The sequence below is a fragment of the Pinus tabuliformis genome, chromosome 3_2 (genome assembly GCF_031772625.1).
Source record: "Pinus tabuliformis cultivar Carrire ecotype Pingquan chromosome 3_2, CPIR1, whole genome shotgun sequence".
NCBI lineage: Eukaryota > Viridiplantae > Streptophyta > Pinopsida > Pinales > Pinaceae > Pinus > Pinus tabuliformis.
Genome location: NC_142302.1, coordinates 263,113,828 through 263,134,033, shown reverse-complemented (window position 1 = coordinate 263,134,033; position 20,206 = coordinate 263,113,828).

The following is a 20,206-nucleotide window of genomic DNA, read 5'->3' as shown; positions in this document are numbered from 1 at the left end:
TTGAGAAGAGATTGAAAACTTGGAATCATAGATTTCTATAGAGAGTTGGGTGCCTTGTACTGATAAAATTAATCCTAGAAGCCACCCTTGTATATTGGATGTCACTTGCCTGGATCCCCCAGGGAATACTTGGATGCATCTAGCAGATATGTTGTCGATATCTATGGAATGGACAAAAGGAAGGTAAAACTTTTTCTTGGTAAGATGGAAGAACATTGTATTGCCAAAAAAATGGGGGGGATGGGGACTAAAAGACCTACTGATTTTTGCCCAAGCGCTTGTAGCCAAGATGAGGTGGTCCCTTCTCACATCTCAGAATATTTTGACGTCTGTGGTATACCACAAATATATATGGCTGCAACAATTATTGGACTGGGTAAGATTACCAGACTGGCCTCGGGTGGGAATTTCCATGGTATGGAAAGTAATTATACAACCTATGCCTTTCATCAGATTAGGATTGGAACGACGCATCAATAATGGTGCATTTGTTCGCATAGGCATTCACCCCTGGATAGGAGGGGGTAATAGATATCATTTACCTCCTGAGCTCATACAATTCCTAAAACACAGGAACACCTCAACGATTGCACACATTGCCGATCTCGATCACAACTCTATATTCAGGCAAACATGGAGGACAACTCTTGAATTGAACATCCCTGCACAATGGCAACAGATCTGGGATTCGTGTCTTTCAGCTCTGTCTGAAGCTCATATACACCTTAATCATGACCCTGATGTCCTAGTCTGGAACCCAGCTGATCATGGGAAATACACCCCAAAACAGGGATACTCTCAACTGCTGTTGGACCGCAAGCCTACTCACTAGGTGGCAACAGATCTGGAAATTGAAAGCCCCTCCTAGGGCACGTCTCTTCATGTGGAGTGCGTTATGTAACAAAACTCCTACAGGCGAGGCCCTTATGCACAGATCTATCCATGGATCGAACTGGTGCGTTCTGTACAAACATGACTCAGAAAACAATGATCACTTGTTCCTCCTCTGTCCGGTTGTCATACATTTCTGGCAAGTTATAACACATCATCTCTCCTTGCTGAATGCATGGAAAGGCACATCTATTCTCCAAGCATGGAACAACTGGATTGTAGCACACTAGGGAGCTAAGGCACAATGTTTACCTCTCATCATCTGTTGGACCATATGGCTCACTCAGAATAAGATTATATTCAAGAATGAAATTGTCCGCTGGCCACTACTCTTAGCAAAGGCTATAGCAGCTTATCAGGACATCCCAGAAGAGGCAAAACCACACAATCGCAGAACCTCAGCACTATGCCGAATCGACAAATCTAAGCCATGGGCTTCTTTCGATGGAGTTGCTCAACCACATGGTTGCGGGGGGGGCGCTTCATGCTATTCATCTCTGAACAACATTCCTTTAAGGTCCAATTAGGTCTAGGGGAGGGAACAAACAATTTTTCCGAGCTTATTACCCTCAGACACCTACTCCATTTTGCATTAGCTCATAATTGCACCTCTATTCAGATTTATGGGGATTCCAAAATTATCATCAACTGGTTCAACAACAAAAATCATTGTCATGCTATTTCTCTACAAAATATTTTTGATGAAGTCTACAATTACAAAGCAGAGTTTAACTCAGTGTCTTGTCATCACATATACAAGGAATATAATCAAGATGCTAACATACTTTCCAAGGTGGGCTCGCTACTCCCCCGAGGCTTGTGGATAATCTCTGAACAGATGGGAACAAACTTCTACCAATATCACCACATGCCATACATTGACCAGGATTACAATAGGGTCGAAAGGACCTAATTAATATAGTTTTTCGTTGTTTTACCAAACTTTCATCCAAATATGTAAATACTTATATATGCTGATATACAGACTTTCAGTTTGAATATGTATAGGAAATGGCAAGGCCATTCATTTTTTGCTACAGTTTGATATGCAATGGTCATTTTGACCAACTGAACTGGCATATGCCACAAGCATCTACTACATGTAATTTTTCTATTTAATGAAAGATTACGATTTTTCCATTGGAAAAAGATTCAAATGCACAAAATCTTGGAATATGCTTAGTATTATTGTGTGATGTTTAAAGAGAAAAAATTGGCTTAATCATGGATGAATAAAGAATTAAGATTTTCTCTAGATTATGTAGAATAATGATTAACATACATTATATTCTCCGAAAGAAAGTTCTAACTTGGTAATCAAGTTCGATCCTTGGGAACTTTGATGCATGAAGGAATACTCGTGTGGAGATAAACCATGAGGATGTTTATGCTTTGATGAGAAGGTCACCATGATGAGCCAAATCTAATATTTATGTTATTGGTTATCAGGTTAACATATTATTTTTCTACCTGGAAGGATAGTGCAAGAATATATGATGAATTTTGAAGCAAGTTCAACATATGATATATGGAAATTATATAGTCAAGATGTATTTCATCTTGGGATTTATAGGTAGCAAGTGCGAGAAGATAAACTAAAGGTCAAGTTCGTATAATAACAAGAATATCACTTTCATGAAGCAACTATGATCAACTTGAAATTTGGAAAGGATTAATATAATGTCTTCATCGATGATGACAAGATGAAAGTGATGTGCAATATTGATGACCTAACCCCTATCACAAAGAAAAAATATGGCTCCATGATAGCAAGGAAGAAAGAAGGCTCGATACAATGAGCTGTAGAGGAAAGAGGGAGCCATGTAGAACAAGTAGCTGATATTCTTATGGAAACAAGCTATAAGGCTTGTGGTGTTGACTTCCCAAATAGAAAGGAAAGTTGGAATCTCCTTTTGTTTTGAGAGGGAGTAAAGGAGTCTCCTTGAATAGGAGCAAGGATCTATTCCCCAATCCAAAGGGAATAGGGATATCCTCTATGGTTGGGAGGGAGTTATGATGGACATCACGTGTGAATTCTCTTCTTCATGTGCCATGCACTTGACCAGGAGTAACAACTATAAGTCTAAGTAAAGGCCTTGAAGAGAGAATGGTGGAAGATTGGATAAGAACTCGTTTCCTTGAGGATAAAGTATCCAAGAAAGGAAAGGGAATGCCACTCAACAATGTAAACTATGAAACGGGAACTGATACTGTTACCCGTTTCGTAGAGATAGCTAAAAAGTGACCTGATTTTGAAAATGGGTGATGCAGAACGCACATGTTTTTTCTAGAGCATAGTTTTTGGCACTTTAGTTTTTTTTTATGTACATCACGTTTTAGAATGGTAGTGATTTTCATGCTGATTTTAAAAAGTGAGCATTCTGCATCACACTCCTTTCTTAAAAGCCCTGTTTTTTGGCTTTAAATTTTTTAATGTATAAAATTTAAATAATTATTTAGTAAATTTGATAATTTTTGAAGTGGTCGTTTTCTTCACATTTCCTTGTTTTTTATTATAATTTTAAATTTTTTTTTTGTGAGGTTTTTACTGTTTTGCATTTTTAAATTAGAAGGTCGATATTTAGACTTTTCGATATTCTACATATTTATACATCCTTAATTAATTTTTCAATCGACATGAAATAATTGTTTCTAAAAAACAATATTTTTTAACAATGGACATAAAAATAACCATTTTTAACATAAATATAACTAAAAAACTACACGTTTTGATAATTTTTTGTTAGAATTGACAGGTCAAAATCACAATTTTTATACGATAATTTTAACTAAAAATGGTTAAATAATAGTTTTTTCTATGAATTTCATGTCAAAAAAATAATAAAAATCACTTTTTTTTTCAAAAAATAATGATTAACTTAAAAATCAATGCAAAAATCACATATTACCAATATTGAACGTATAACAACCATAATTGAGTGTTTTTTCTTCTCATAAAATGTCAAAGTCAAAACATTGCAAAGCTTGATTTACAAGCATAACTTAAATTTAATCAACAATGTCACGTAATCCAAACTCTTCGTCCTCTAGAGTTTCATCGTTGTCCTCTTCCACAATATTTTCTGTTTCATTTTGCTCATTTTCCTCTTCTAATGGGTCTTTGATGTCTGCGAAACTCCCAATGTATGTCTTTCCAAACATTCCATGTAATGGTGGTTGGGGTTCCTTTGCCTTTTTTGCCACACGTGATTCACCAGGCGGGGGCGCGGGCTACCCGGGTGGCGCGGCCGAGGCAGGCGCCACCCGGGCGGCCCGCGCCCCTGCCCGACAGGCGGCAGGGCGATTACCAGAATCGCCCTGCCGCTTGCCGGGCCGGGGCGGGGGCCGCCCGGGTGGCGCGGACGAGGCAGGGTGGGTGAGGGCGCCCCCGGGGGGGGGGGGGGGGGAGGGTGGGTCAGGGCGCCTGGGCAGGGGGGCGGGCGGGTCAGGGCGCCGAGCGGGTCAGGTGGGTGAGGCCACCGGGCGAGCGGGCAGCCGGGTGAGGGCGCCGGGGTAGGCGGGAGGGGGCGCCCGGGCGGGTGAGGCGGGTGAGGGCGTCGGGCGAGGGCGCCTGGGCGGGTGAGGGCGCGGGGCGGGCGGGCGAGGGCGCCGAGCGGGCGGGCGAGCGAGGGCGGGCGGGCAGGTGAGGCGGGTGAGGGTGCCGAGCGGGCGGGCGGGCGAGGGCGCCCGGGTGGGTGAGGCGGGTGAGGGTGTCGGGCGTGCAAGGGCGCCGGACGGGCGGGCGGACGAGGGCGCCTGGGGGTCAAGGCGGGTGAGGGCGCCGGGCGGGCGGGCGGGTGAGGGCCACCCGGGCGATTGCCGGAATCGCCCTGCCGCCTGCCGGGGGGGGGGGGGGGGTGCGGACGAGGCAGGGTGGGTGAGGGTGGCCGGGGGGGCCGGCAGGTCAGGGCGCCCGTGCGGGGGGGTGGGCAGGTCAGGGCACCTGGCGGGCAAGCGGGTGAGGGCGCCGTGCGGGCGGGTGAGGGTGTCGGGGCGGGCGGGCGGGCGAGGCTGGTGAGGGAGCCGGGCGGGCGGGTGTGGCGAGTAACGGCGGTGGGCGGGCAGGCGAGGGCGGGCGGGCGAGGGCGCCGGGCGGGCGAGGGTGGGTGAGGGCGGGCGGGCGAGGGCGCCGGGCAGGCGAGGGCGGGCTGGCGAGGGGGGCGGGCGAGGGCGGGTGAGGCGAGTGAGGGTGCCGAGCGGGCGGGCGGGCGAGGGCACACGGGCGGGTGAGGGTGCCGGGCGGGCGGGCAAGGGCGCCGAGCGGGCGAGGGCGGGTGAGGAGGGTGAGGGCGCCGAGCGGGTGGGCGGGCGAGGGCGCCCGGGTGGGTGAGGTGGGTGAGGGTGCCGGGCGGGCGGGCGAGGGAGCCCGGGTGGGTGAGGGCGCCGGGCGGGCGAGGGTGCCGTGCGGGCGGGCGGGTGAGGGCGCCGGGCGGGCGAGGGCGACGGGCGGGCGGGCGGGTGAGGGCGGCCGAGCGATTCGCGCCGGGCGGGCGAGGGCGCCGGGCGGGCGGGCGGGTGAGGGCGCCGCCGGGCGGGCGAGGGCACGGGCGGGTGAGGCGGGTGAGGATGCCGGGGGGGCGAGGGCACGGGCGGGCGGGCGGGTGAGGGCGCCCGGGCGATTCCGGGAATCGCCCGGGCGCCCTCACCCGCCCGCCTGCCCGGCGCCCTCGCCCGCCCGGCGCCCTCGCCCGACCGGCGGCCTCACCCGCCCGACCGCCGGGCGGGTGAGGCGGGTGAGGCCGCCGGGCGGACGAGGGCACGGGCGGGTGAGGGCGCCCGGGCGGGCGGGCGGGCGAGGGCACCGGGCGGGCGGGCGGGTGAGGGCGCCGGGGCGATTCCGGGAATTGCCCTGTCTCCTGGGCGATTCCCGGAATCGCCCAGGCGCCCTCACCCGCCCGCCCGCCCGTGCCCTCGTCTGCCCGGCGCCCTCACCCGCGTCACCCGCCCGGCAGGCGGGCGGGTGAGGGCGCCGGGCGGGCGAGGGCGCCGGGCGGGCGGGCAGGTGAGGGCGCCCGGGCGATTCCCGGAATCGCCCGGGCGCCCTCACCCGCCCACCCGCCCGGCGCCCTCACCCGCCTCACCCGCCGGGCGGGCGAGGGCACGGGCGGGTGAGGTGGGTGAGGGCGCCGGGGGGGCGAGGGCACGGGCGGGCGGGCGGGTGAGGCGGGTGAGGGCGCCGGGCGGACGAGGGCATGGGTGGGCGGGCGGGTGAGGGCGCCCGGGCGATTCCGGAATCGCCCAGGTGCCCTCACCCGCCTCACCCGCTCGGCGGGCGGGCGGGTGAGGGCGCCGGGTGGGCCAGGGCGCCGGGCGGGCGGGCGGGTGAGGGCGCCCGGGCGATTCCGCCAGGCGCCCTCACCCGCCTCACCCGCCGGGCGGGCAAGGGCACGGGCGGGTGAGGCGGGTGAGGGCGCTGGGCGGGCGAGGGCACGGGCGGGCGGGTGGGTGAGGGCACCCGGGCGATTCCGGGAATCGCCCGGGCGCCCTCACCGGCCCGCCCGCCCGTGCCCTCGTCCGCCCGGCGACCTCACCCGCCTCAGCCGCCGGGAATCGCCCGGGCGCCCTCACCCGCCCGCCCGCCCGTGCCCTCTTCCGCCCGGCGCCCTCACCCGCCCGCCCGCCGGAATTGCCCGGGCGACCTCACCCGCCCGCCCGCCCAGTGCCCTCGTCCGCCCGGCGCCCTCACCCGCCTCACCCGCCCGGCGGGCGGGCGGGTGAGGGAGCCGGGTGGGCGAGGGCGCTGGGCGGGCGGGCGGGTGAGGGCGCCCGGGCAATTCCCGGAATCGCCCGGGCGCCCTCACCTGCCCGTCCGCCCGGCGCCCTCACCCGCCTCACCCGCCGGGCGGGCGAGGGCACGGGCGGGTGAGGGCGCCGGGTGGACGAGGGCACGGGCGGGCGGGCGGGTGAGGGCGCCCGGGCGATTCCGGGAATCGCCCGGGCGCACTCACCCCCCCGCCCGCCCGGCGCCCTCAACCGCTCGCCTGCCGGGCGGGTGAGGCGGGTGAGGGCGCCGGGCGGACGAGGGCACGGGCGGGCGGGCGGGTGAGGTGGGTGAGGGTGCCGGGCGGGCAGGCGAGGGCGCCCGGGCGGGTGAGGCGGGTGAGGGCGCCGGGCGGGCGAGGGTGCCGTGCGGGCGGGCGGGTAGGGCGCCGGGCGGGCGGGCGGGCGAGGGCGCCGGGCGGGCGGGCGGGTGAGGGCGCCCGGGCGATTCCGGGAATCGCCTTGTCGCCCGGGCACCCTCACCCGCCCGGGCGATTCCCGGAATCGCCCTGCCGCCCTCACCCGCCCGCCCGCCCGGCGCCCTCACCCGCCCGCCCGGCCGGCGCCCTCGCCCGCCCGGCGCCCTCACCCGCCCGCCCGTTGGGAATCGCCCGTGCGCCCTCACCCGCCCGCCCGCCTGGCGCCCTTGCCCGCTCGGCGCCCTCACCCGCGTCACCCGCCAGGCGGGCGAGGGCACGGGTGGGTGAGGCGGGTGAGGGTGCCGGGCGGGCGAGGGCACGGCCGGGCGGGCGGGTGAGGGCGCCCGGGCGATTCCCGGGGAGGCGATGGCACGGGCGGGCGGGCGGGTGAGGTCTCCCGGGCGATTCCGGGAATCGCCAGGGCGCCCTCACCCGCCCGCCCGCCCGGCGCCCTCGCCTACCCGACGAGGGCGAGCGGGCGGGCGGGTGAGGGCGCCGGGCGGCCGGGCGGGTGAGGGCGCCCGGGCGATTCCCGGAATCGCCCGGGCGCCCTCACCCGCCCGTCCGCCCGGCGCCCTCACCCGCCGGGCGGGTGAGGGCACAGGCGAGTGAGGCGGGTGAGGGCGCCGGGCGGGCGAGGGCACGGGCGGGCGTGCGGGTGAGGGCGCCCGGGCGATTTCCGGAATCGCCCGGGCGCCCTCACCCCCCCGCCCGCCCGGTGCTCTCGCCCGCCCGGCGCCCTCACCCGCCCGCCCGCCCGGCGCCCTCGCCCGCCCGGCGCCCTCACCCGCCTCACCCGCCGGGCGGGCGAGGGCACGGGCGGGTGAGGGCGCCGGGCGGGCGAGGGCACGGGCGGGCGGGCGGGCGAGGGTGACCGGGCGATTCCGGGAATCGCCCGGGCGGCAGGGCGATTTCGGGAATCGCCCGGGCGCTCTCACCCGCCCCCCCGCCAGCCGGGCGGGTGAGGCGGGTGAGGGCTCCGGGCGGGCGAGGGCACGGGCGGGCGGGCGGGTGAGGGAGCCCGGGCGATTCCGGGAATCGCCCGGGGGCCCTCACCCGCCCGCCCGTGAGGGCGCCGGGCGGGCGGGTAAGGGAGCCCGGGCGATTCCGGGAATAGCCCGGGGGCCCTCACCCGCCCGCCCGCCCATCGCCCTCACCCGCCCGCCCGCCTGCCCGCCCGTGAGGGCGCCGGGCGGGCGGGCGGGTGAGGGCGCCCGGGCGATTCCCGGAATCGCCTGGGCGGCAGGGCGATTCCGGGAATCGCCCGGGCGCCCTCACCCGCTCGCCCGCCCGGCGCCCTCACCCGCCCGGCGGGTGAGGCGGATGAGGGCTCCGAGCGGGCGAGGGCGCCGGGCGGGCGGGCGGCCGAGGGCGAGGAGGTGGGTGAGGGTGCCGGGCGGGCGGGCGAGGGCGCCCGGGCGGGTGAGGCCGGTGAGGGCGCCGGGCGGGTGAGGTGGGTGAGGGTGCCGCACGGGCGGGCGAGGGCGCCCGGGCGGGTGAGGCGGGTGAGGGTGCCGTGCGGGCGGGCGGGTGAGGGCGCCTGGGCGGGTGAGGCGGTTGAGGGCGCCGTGCGGGCGGGCGGGTGAGGGCGCCGGGCGGGCGAGGGCGCCGGGCGAGCGGGCGGGTGAGGGCGCCCGGGCGATTCCCGGAATCGCCCTCACCCGCCCGGGCGCCCTCACCTGCCCGCCCGCCCCTGCCCTCGCCTGCCCGGCGCCCTAACCCGCCTCACCAGCCTGGCGGGCGGGCGGGTGAGGGCGCCCGGCGGGCGAGGGCGCCGGGCGGGCGGGCGGGTGAGTGTGCCCGGGCGATTCCCGGAATCGCCCTCACCCGCCCGCCCGCCCGTGCCCTCGCCCGGCCGGCGCCCTCACCCGCCTCACCCGCCCGGGCGCCTTCGCCCGCCCGCCCTCCCGACGCCCTCGCCCGCCCGCTCGACACCCTCACCCGGCTCACCCACCTGGGCGCCCTTGCCCGCCCGGCGCAGGGCGATTCCGGGAATCGCCCGGGCGCCCTCACCCGCCCGCCCGGCCGCGCCCTCGCCCGCCCGGCGCCCTCACCCGCCTCACCCGCCCGGGCGCCCTCACCCGCCCGGGCGCCCTTGCCCGCCTGACGCCCTCGCCTGCCCGCCCGGTTCCCTCACCTGCCTGGGCGCCCTCTCCCGCTCGCCCGCCCGGCGCCCTCAACCGCCTCACCCGCCCACCCGCCCGGCGCGCTCGCCCGCCCGCCCAGGCGCCCTCACCCGCTCGCCCGCCCGCCCAGGCGCCCTTACCCGCTCGCTCGGGCGATTGCCGGAATCGCCCTGTCGCCTGCCGGGAGGGGCCGCGGGCCGCCCTGGTGGCGCGACCGAGGCAGGCGCCACCCGACAGGCGGGGGCGCGGCCGAGGCAGGGTGGGTCAGGGCGCCCAGGCTGGTAGGCGGGTGAGGGCATGCGGGGGGCGGGGGGGGCGGGCGGGTGAGGGCGCCAAGCGGGTGGGAGCGCCCGGGCCCGGCGGGTGAGGGCGCTCGGGCCGGTGAGGGCGCCCGGGTGGGGGGGCGGGTGAGGGCGCTGGGCGAGGGGGCAGGTGAGGGTACCCGGGCCTGGCGGGCGGGCGGGTGAGGGTGCCCAGGCCGGGCGGGCAGGCGGGTGAAGGTGGGTGAGGGCGCCCGGGCCCGGGGGTGGGTGAGGGCGCTGGGGCCGGGTGGGGGGGCGGTTGTGGGCGCCCGGGCTGGTGGGAGGGGGGGTTGAGAGGGTTGGGGCGCGGGCGGTTGTGTGGGCGCCCGGGCGGGGGGGGGGGGGGGGGGGGTTGGCAGGGTGCTCGGGCCGGGTGGGTCGGCGGGTGAGGGTGGGTGAGGGCACCAGGGTCGGGGGGCGGGTGAGGGCGTCGGGGCCGGGTGGGGGATCGGTTCTGGGGGCGGGTGAGGGCGCCCGGGCCAGGGGAGGGGGGCGTTGAGAGGGTTTGGGCACGGGGGGTTGTGTGGGCGCCCGGGCGGGGAGGGTTGCAAGGCGCCCCGGCCGGCGGGGGGGTTGGGAGGGTTGGGGGGGCGGGGGTTGAGAGGGCGCCCGGGCCGGGTAGGGGGAAGGGTGAGGGCGCTCGGGCAGGCGTTGGGTTGGGTTGGTAGGGATTAAAGGGGCCAGGGGTGTGGGTTGTGGGTGAAGGTAGTAAGGGTGTCGAGAGGGGGGTTAGAGGTAGGGGACGAGTCGCGCTGTGGCGCCCACCCTAGCATGTTATGGTTGAAAACATGTTAAATTTATACTTAGGAAAGAAAAATGATATTCTACCAAAAACATTAATGTGTTTTTTTTCCTCATAAACAACTTTGTTTGACACATAAAAATTTGGTTTTATTAGCATTTTTTAAAAATGTTGAAAATTGACCCTAAAAAAAATAAATCATTATTCCAGTATCATCACTTTCATTTTGAAGCTATATTTTGCACGAAAATTTCATAGTAAAGTTCGTAGTTACTGCCATTTTTAAAACATGTTCAAAATTAACGCCTAAAAAATAAAAACATCGTTCTAGTATACACACTTTTCGTTTTTAGCACTGTTTTTGATGTTTTTTTGGGGTTTTTTGGCCAGAGTTCCCGTTTTGAGTTTATAGTTCCCGTTTCATAGTTTACATTGTTACTCTTTGAGGATAGGACAAGTGTCCAAGATAAGAGTGGTCAAAGAGGACTGATATTCTTTGAGGATTCAGGTTTTGAAATCCAAGATAAGAATAGTCCTAAAAGGACATACCTTGTGAACATCTAGATGGGGTATGTGCCTTGTAGAGGTAATGCAATATCACACATAAAACCTACAACATAGTTATCTTGAATGAAGTTAAGCTTGTATAGTTAGACCTTAAAAGACAGTGTTGGTCATAATGATGATTCTTATAATTGGATTATCAATCTGACTCTTCTTATGAGAACTATTCAGTTTAACAATGATGTTTTACTTGTTATCACCCCAAGAAACTCTCCTAGGTTGTATATCAGAGATGCTCGGGAACATTACAAACCCAACAAAATGTTGGATAAATTGGTGAATGAATGAAACAAATGTTGCATATTCAAGCTAGATAACCACTCCTACTATGCTTAACCCCAGACATGGGTGAACACCCCAAGACTACAAGGATTTTAACCACCAATTACTTACAGTTTTAGAGACAATGTGATGATGGAGAACACTGATCACACCAGCAGATGCACAGGACCCTGTGATGGCCAACTGCAACCAGTTTAAAGGTCTGTAAATCTGTTCTCTAATACACAGACAGGATGACAGCTCTCTAGCATTAAAACAACAGAAACCTGCAAACAAATTCAATGATACATGCTAAATCCTAACACAGAGGTGGGATGACAGCCTCTCTAATGCTAAAAATTAACAGCACATGAAATAATGCAAAACAGGCACAGCCTGGAACAAAGAAGTAGGAGTGGAAAGTGAGCAATCAATAGCAAAAGAAGCTTATATTAGCTGGAAATGAAGACCAGAAGCTGTAGGTCTCATAATAGTTACAGTCTCCAGAAGTTGAAGTTTACACCAAAATTACATTCATCAACCTCATTACATTGTTTTTCTGGGTATATATGGAGGTTGAATACAAAATTTCTCTACATAACTCATGTGTGTAGAGGCCATAAATGACCACCAACCACATTTACAAACTGTTATGGGCCTCTGATACATTCTGACTGTTTTTAATGAACAAAATGGCCTTTCTGGTACTCTGGTGTACTCCTTGAATAGGTGGAATGTTTCATGAATAAATGTCCATAACTGCTGAATGAATTCAACTGCTCGAGGTAGTACTTTCTTGTCCTTGACTGTGTTGTTCTTTGAATGAAGTAGCTGATGATTAAATGTGCAGATTGCTGGATCATCTCTACCTTCCTCGCGTGCATGGAACAAGCCAAAAACTCTGAAAAATGTATTGAAATTGGACGAGGAGCTGAGAAAGAACACTGGCCGTTGGATGGCTCAGATGGACGGCCTAGATCTGACGGCGGGAGGCAATGGGATGTCATAGAGGCGCGATGGATTATAGGCTATCAGATTTGGAAAACCGGATGGCAGAGATCAGATCTAGGGGGCTATCAGAAGCAAAAGGGGAACGAATGAACGCTGACCGTCGGATCACAGAGATCGACGGCGGGGATTGAATTATGGAAGCCATCGGGAAGAAATGCGAATGGAAGATCGGGGTGCATGAGGGCCGTCGGATCACCGTCAGGCAGATTCGACGGTCATCGCATACGAAAGTTGCACGGAGTTTAAACGGCAGGGAGACAACGGTATAGCGGGCGGAGACAGATGTGGGCCGTTAGATCGTGGTGGGAGAGATCGGATGGCTATCAGGAGCGGGAGCTACGTGAACGTTAATGAGCGGGAGACATATAAAAACGTAGGAAGCAGAATGAATGAGGGTCGTCAGATCATGGGATGGGCGATCGGACGGTCGACGAGCAGTTAACATGCGCGGGTGATAACGTGCGGGGAGATAGCGGTTTTACGGGCGGGCAAATTCCCCGCACCACTTTTCAGCAGAGGGCGGTTTACGTACGAGGGCGCGCGATCCAACAGATATGCGACATGTGGCAGATGGGACAGCAGGGAAACAACTTTCCCCGCTGGCTAACAGTTGCGCAGGTTATGGGAGCGGGGAAAGCGAAAATCGTTGGATCGGCGGGAGAAGATCAGGTGGCCCAAATTTAATGCACACGTTTGGGGTTGACGTGATAGGCAAAGTCGCGGGCCTGGGGTTTTATGATTTTTTATTATATGTGCGCGTAAAAAAGGGTTAGGACTATAGTGTCGGGGTAAAACAAATAATAGGTTTATACAGGGGTTTAAAGGGTTATCGGGGGTTTATAAAGTTTTTTAAACATAAAACACCCGAGAACTAGGAAAAGAAGGATTTAGGCAGGTTTTAATGGATAATAAAGGAAAATGGCAACAACGGGGTTAAGGGAGAATAGGGAAAAATAAAAAGGGGAAGGGTAAAATGAACTGCCATGAGCTCCTCAACAACAAAAACCAGCAATTTTCCAACCTAATTTGAACCCTTAAACACTAAATCTGTAGCAAAGCTAACACTGGCTCCTTCTGGGGATGAGATCCTCCCTGTGAGGTCTCAAGAACCTGTAGACCATTGTCTTTCTAGCTGAAAACAAATTAGCCAAAATTCCTAGTGTTCCATTGGGCATGGAGTCTACTTTGCTTGCACAAAACTAATAAACAAAAAATATTTACAACCTCTAAGGCCAAAGGACCTTAAACAACATAATTTTTTAGAAAACGCCCATTAACTGGGCCATCAAAAACTGCTTCTCCTCCCATACTTTTCAGTATGAAGGTGTTGTTCCCTTGAACCTGTGAAATGATGAAAGGCCCTGTCCAGAAAGCATCAAATTTCCTATGATTGTCTTTCTTTTCCTTCAGTGCATCCCATTTCAAAACCAAGTCACCAATCTGAAAATTGTTTGTTTTTTCCTTCTTGTCAAAGGCTTCCTTGATTCTCTTTTGATGTGCTGCTTTTAACTAGCTATTGTCTAATCTGATGTATTTCTGCCAAATCAATGATTCTCTTTGCCATTTCTTCTTCCTCATCCTGCTCTTCTTGAAGGAATTTTGCCACGGGGAGAGTTAACTGAATCAGGAATATAGCCTCAGTGCCATACACCAGCTTGAATGGAGAATTCCCTGTGGATTTCTTAATGGTCACTCTGTCAGCCCACAGTGCATACTTGAGCTTTGAATCCCAATTCTTTTTATTGTCCTCTAATAGTTTTTTAATTATCCTGATCAGAATTTTATTAGAGGATTCTACTAGACCATTTCCTTGAGGATAATATGAGGTGGAATGAACAAGTTTAATGCACATTGAATCACACATTCCCACCAACTCTTTTTCCCTGAAGGCTGCTGCATTATCTGTGGTTAATTTATGTGGAAAACCAAATCTGGTGAAGATATTCTCTGTTAAAAACTTCATGACCACATTATGATCAGCCTTCCTGGTAGGGACTCCTTCAATCCACTTTGTGAAATAATCAGTGGCTACTAGTATCCACCTATGCTGGCCACTGGAATGTGGATTGATTTCACCAATGAAATCCAAACCCCGCTGCTGAAAAGGCCCTTTTACAATTATTGGTTTTAAGGGCAGGGACTTCAACTTCTGTTTTCCTTCAAATCTTTGGCACCTGTCACAAGATTTAACAAAAGTAAATACATCAGAAAATAAAGTGGGCCAATAGTACCCAGCTCTGAGAATTTTGTGGGCTGTAGTTTTCCAATAATGGTGCCCTCCACACATGCTGTTATGAAATTGCTGCATAACTTCTTTTGACTATTCTTTGTCCAGACACCTTAAAAATATTCCAGATGGATCCTTCTAGTAAAGCAGATTTCCATTGATGCAATACTTTGCTGCTCTAAGTTTTAAAGTTCTGGCCTAACTTTGAGTAAATCTTGAAGGGATCTCTAGCTTCAGCAAGAAATTAATTATTTTAGTATACCAGTTACATGAAGCTAGATTTTCGGCCACTAACTGCTTCCTGTGTGATTCAGCTGTTTCTTCCTTTTCTTCCTGACCATTTTCTGCATTTGCATATAGGAAATCAATCTCTAATGATCTGCAATTTTCCTCAGCCAATAACTTGGCAAGCCCCTAACCTCTGACCAGCTTGGTGGGCTTCAACCCTATATTAAATTCTATCATTTTAGCAATCCATTTTGCCCTCCTTCTATCAGCATCAGGTTGTGTCAAGACATCTTTTATTGCAGCAGAGGGCACATATGCAATTATTTTTGAATGCAAGATATAAACTCTGAAAGCTTTCAAGGACTTAATAAGAGCATATTCCCATTTTTCAATAATATCATACCTCATTTCAACATCCCTCAAATTCTTGCTAAAAAATGCCACTGGATGCTCTGAACCTTCTTCATCTACCTGCAATAAAACAACTGCAATGGTGTCTTTAGAGGCAAAAGAAAATATATGGAACTCCTTGCTGTAGTCAGGACTGATTAATGTGGGAGCCTCCATAATAGCTTTCTTAATTGACTCAAATGATTTCCTTGCTATATCAGTCCATCTTATCTCTGCTTCTTTCTTCAACATGGAGGTCACATGCTTAACTAGTTCAGCAAAATTTGGTATAAACCTCCTGACAAAATTAATTTTGCCCAAAAAGGATTGGATATCCTTCTTTGATCTTGGGACATACAAAGTCTATATGGCTTTTACTCTTTCCAGGTCAATCTGAACAATTGCAGCAGACACAACATGTCCTAACAACTTGCCTTCATTCAAAGTAAATTGAGATTTTTTGGGATTGACTGATATTCCAAACCTCCTGCACTTCAAGAACACTTTTTTCAAATGCCGCAAATGACTTTGATGGATACTGGAGTAAACTGTTATATCATCAAGGTAGATAAGCACAAATTTGTCCTTTTCTCCCACAAATGCTATATTCATAGCTCTCTGAAAGGTGGCTCCAACATTCATCAATCCAAATGGCATTTTGGCATACATAAAAGTGCCCCAAGGAGTGGTAAATGCAGTGTTTTCTTGATCATCTGGGTGAACAGAAATCTGATTAAAGCCTGAAAATCCATCCAAAAATGACATCACTTTATCTCCTGAGACTTTCTGTAGCAAATGCTCCATCTTTGGTAAAACATAGTTGTCTTTCTTTGAGCATTTGTTCAAATTTATGAAATCAACACACAGTCTGATTTCACCACTTTTCTTCCTCACCACCACTAGATTGGCTACCCATTTTGAATATCTGAGAGGTACTATGATCTTGGTAGCCAGCAACTTTTTGATTTCTTTTTCAATCAGTGGAAGAAGCAGAGGGTTTATTGGTCTCAGCTTCTGTTTGAAAGGAACATTGTCTTTCTCCAGAGGGATTTTATGCTGAATTATGTTCTTGTCATATGTTTTTAGATCACTATACTCCTAGGCAAACACATCAGCAAATTTCCTCATTAAATTGCAGTACTCAGCACTTTGATCAGCAGACAAATGAGTGGACAAATTTATATCCTTAGGCTGACCTGGGCTTCCTATATCATGCTTACAGACTGCAGATTGGTCCTCTTTTTGGGTAGTTATGTAAGGCACATCATTTTGGTCAAACAACCTTTCAAGAGGAATTAGGCCCTTAGGGATATGGTTACTAGGAAGCTGGACAATGTTGTCTTTACCAATCTTATTTCTAAGCAGGGGCTGGGGTTTTTCTAACAAGGCATCATTTTCTTGGTCAATTTGCATCTCAGAATACTCATTAATGACTTGCAACAACCTATTTATCTCATCATCATCTTCAAAAACTTTCCAATGGTGGACATTATCAGGCAAGGAAGGTCTATACTTCATTTACACTTCATACACTAGTCTGGGAGGCAAAGGAGGTATAAATAGACTAGCAGAAACAACAAGGGAATCAACCAGCTGATTTTGGGCTCTAGGAATGTATGAAATATAGAAAAAATTAAAGGAATCTATTATTCTCCATACCTCATCTCTGTATGCTTTCAGCCTTGGGGTCTTTGCTTGAAATGTTTTATTTACTTGCTGAATGATCATATCAACATCTCCAAACACATTAATATTCTTGATTCCTCTGTCTTTTGCTACATTAAGGCCCAACATCAATGCTTCATATTCTGCTATATTGTTTTTCACTTGAAAAACGAGCTTAAAAGACAGCTGAATGCTTTCTTTCTCTGGAGACATTAGCACCACCCCTGCTCCTACAGTCTCCCTGGAACATGCTCCATCAGAGAACAACACCCAAATCTGACTTCCTTGCTCTTTCTCAGCTTGGACTGTTGGTTTCTTGATCTGCAATGAGGCCTTCTGAGATTCTTCTATTTGGAGAATACATGCTCCAAAGTCAGTGTCCACTACATATATTGGATGATTTGTAGGATTCTTCTCATCATTGATAATGTATGCCAACTGTGCTTCTCTATAAACCTCCTGCTTTCTCCTCCAAACACTGGGACAGTTGCATAAGATAAATCATTCTGTAATGTCCCACCTAGTCTCTTAATCCACCCTCTGGACAACAGCATGCCAAATTTAGGAGGGACATCTGCTACCACAATATCCATCACCATACTCTTCAGGGGCAGCTGAGTTAAGGTAATAGCCAGATCTTTAATCAATCCAAGACATTTGACCTTCATTGAATCTGAAAAGAAAATAAATCATGATAGGGTCTAGTGATATCAAGGCCTAACTCTTCCATGACAACTTTAGGCATTAGATTGTGGCTGGCCCCTGTGTCTAACAAGAAGTTGTGGAGGATTTTGTCATGAATGGTCAATGAAACATAAAAAGATGGAGAATTATTTTCAGCAGGTTCAACCATAAGATTGAGCACAATGGCAAGTTTGTCATCTTCTAAATTGACAGAGTCATTGGAGGTTTGTTTGGTTTCTAGCTCAAGGGCTTCAAGGATAGGCTTCCTAAATACTTCACTTTTCACCAACTCAACCAGAGGCACAGATATTTTCAATTTCTAAACTTTTGACTCAAAGCTGAAAGAAGAAGATGATTTATCAGAACTTTTTACCTCTTGAACTAGAGCTTTGAGAATGACTGGATCAGCTGCTGGTCTCCTCTGCTTGATATTCTGAGGTTTTGATTGGACAACAACTCTTTGGGCAGGATTCACGTTGGCAATTTTTTCATTGGACCTCAGATTATATCTTTTCTGGTCACCAGTTTGTAGAACAGCCCCTCTATCCCACTCTTGATTGTCTTGTTTCTGCAGCAATGATTGTTCATACTCAGCCAATGTCAAAAATGCCGCGCTACCTTTATCTTCCATACAGTGAATCTCATCCTCATCTTCTCCAAATTGTTCCTCCTCCATGACTACATTCTAGAAAGGAGCTTTAACTTTCTGATCTTCTTTTGAATCTTCACCCCTCTGCATAATTCGTAACTGCTCATTTTCTTTTCTAAAATGATTTGTATTCTGATTTCTTGGAGCAAATGTGTTTTGCTGCCTTGTTTTCCCTAAATTCTACTCATCCTCCAGCTTAGATATCTTAGCAGCTAATGACTCTATCATTTTAGTCATTTTATCAAACTTGGGGTCAGAAGATGATGCAGAGGAAGTAGAAGCCTGACCTCTCTGCCTCCTTCTATTAGCTTGACCTTTTAGCTTCTCTGCAGCTGAGATATTGGATTCCACTTCTAGTGTAGCATCCTGCATATCAGCTAGAGTAGCACATCTTCTTTCTCTCAATAACAACTAAAAATCAGAGTCAAAGGCATTGGCATAAGTGAGTTTGGCAGAGGTAGGAGTAGGTTTTACCTCAGCTGGTATCTTACTATACATTCGAATTAAAATCAGGCAAAGATTCCACATTTTCCCTCTTCAGGTTACCAAACTCTGTGTGGTAATACAACAAGTCCTTTTTATCTCCCCATTGCTTCAAAAATGCATCATCTAATGCTTCAATATCTGTTATATATCTCCGAGGCAATTCTCTAAACCATTTCCTAGCCTCTCCATTAAGGCTTTGGACAAAAACTCTCATCCACACATCATTTTCACTTATATCTAAATTATGAGCATAACTGTAAAAAGCTTCTAGGTGTTCTTCTGCTGTTACTCCATCTGTCCCAGTGAATTTAGGCATATATTTTTGATATTCTCCCACAGGCATAGGATTCAAAGGGACAGGCAAGACCAAAGGTCCGTATCTAGCAGCAACAATTCTCTCTATCTTCGTAGGTGCTTGCTGTCCTGCCATGATTGGAATATGTGGAGGAACACTAGCAGATTGTATGATAGGAAGTAATGTGATGGATGGCAGAGACAAAGGGATGTTTTGGAATAAATGAGAAGCTTTCTTTGGATTGAGATTCAAAGGGGAACCAACTAAAGAAGGGGTTGTAGTAATCTCTGCAGATTTTTGTTCACTAGCAGCACTAGGCTCTAAGTCTTCAAATTGTGTATTTTCAACTAAAAACTCCTCATGCAGAGACAAATAAGATTTCTTGGGCTTACCTGATCCTGATTCCCCTTTCTGTGAAGCTTTCTTTGATTTAACAGTCCTCTCAGGTTCAGGCACTGGTTCAGCTGGTAATTTCTGAGGATTTCTTCGAGTGTGTCTCACAAACTAAGCTAGAACTTCAATGTGGAGTCGCCAAAGGATGGTCTTCCTCCAACGGAGTCGCCAGATAGATGATTACAACCAAAATATGTGTTCAAACCTTGTCTATCATCAAAGTTTGAAGCTGTGTCATTTTCCCAGGGAAGCTGAGCTTCGATTCTCCTCTCCCCGGCAACGGCGCCAATTAATGTTATCACCCCAAGAAACTCTCCTAGGTTGTATATCAGAGATGCTCGGGAACATTACAAACTCAACAAAAAGTTGGATAAATTGGTTGATGAATGAAAAAAATGCTGCATATTCAAGCCAGATAACCACTCCTACTATGCTTAACCCCAGACATGGGTGAACACCCCCAGACTACAAGGCTTTTAACCACCAATTACTCACAGTTTTAGAGACAATGTGATGATGGAGAACACTGATCACACCAGCAGATGCACAAGACCCTGTGATGGCCAACTGCAACCAGTTTAAAGGTCTGTAAATCTGTTCTCTAATACACAGACATGATGACAGCTCTCTAGCATTAAAACAATAGAAAACTACAAACAAATTCGATGATGCATGCTAAATCCTAACACAGAGGTGGGATGACAGCCTCTGTAATGCTAAAAACTAATAGCACATGAAATAATGCAAAACAGGCACAACCTGGAACAAATAAGTAGAAGTGGAAAGTGAGCAATCAACAACAAAAGAAGCTTGTATTAGCTAGAAATGAAGACCAGAAGCTGCAGGTCTCATAATAGTTACAGTCTCCAGAAGTTTAAGTTTACACCAGAATTACATTCATCAACCTCATTACATTGTTTTTCTGGGTATATATGGAGGTTGAATACAAAATTTCTCTGCATAACTCATGTGTGTAGGGGCCATAACTGACCACCAACCACATTTACAAACTGTTATGGGCCTCTGATACATTCTGACTGTTTTTAATGAACAAAATGGCCTTTCTGGTACTCTGGTGTACTCCTTGAATAGGTGGAATGTTTCATGAATAAA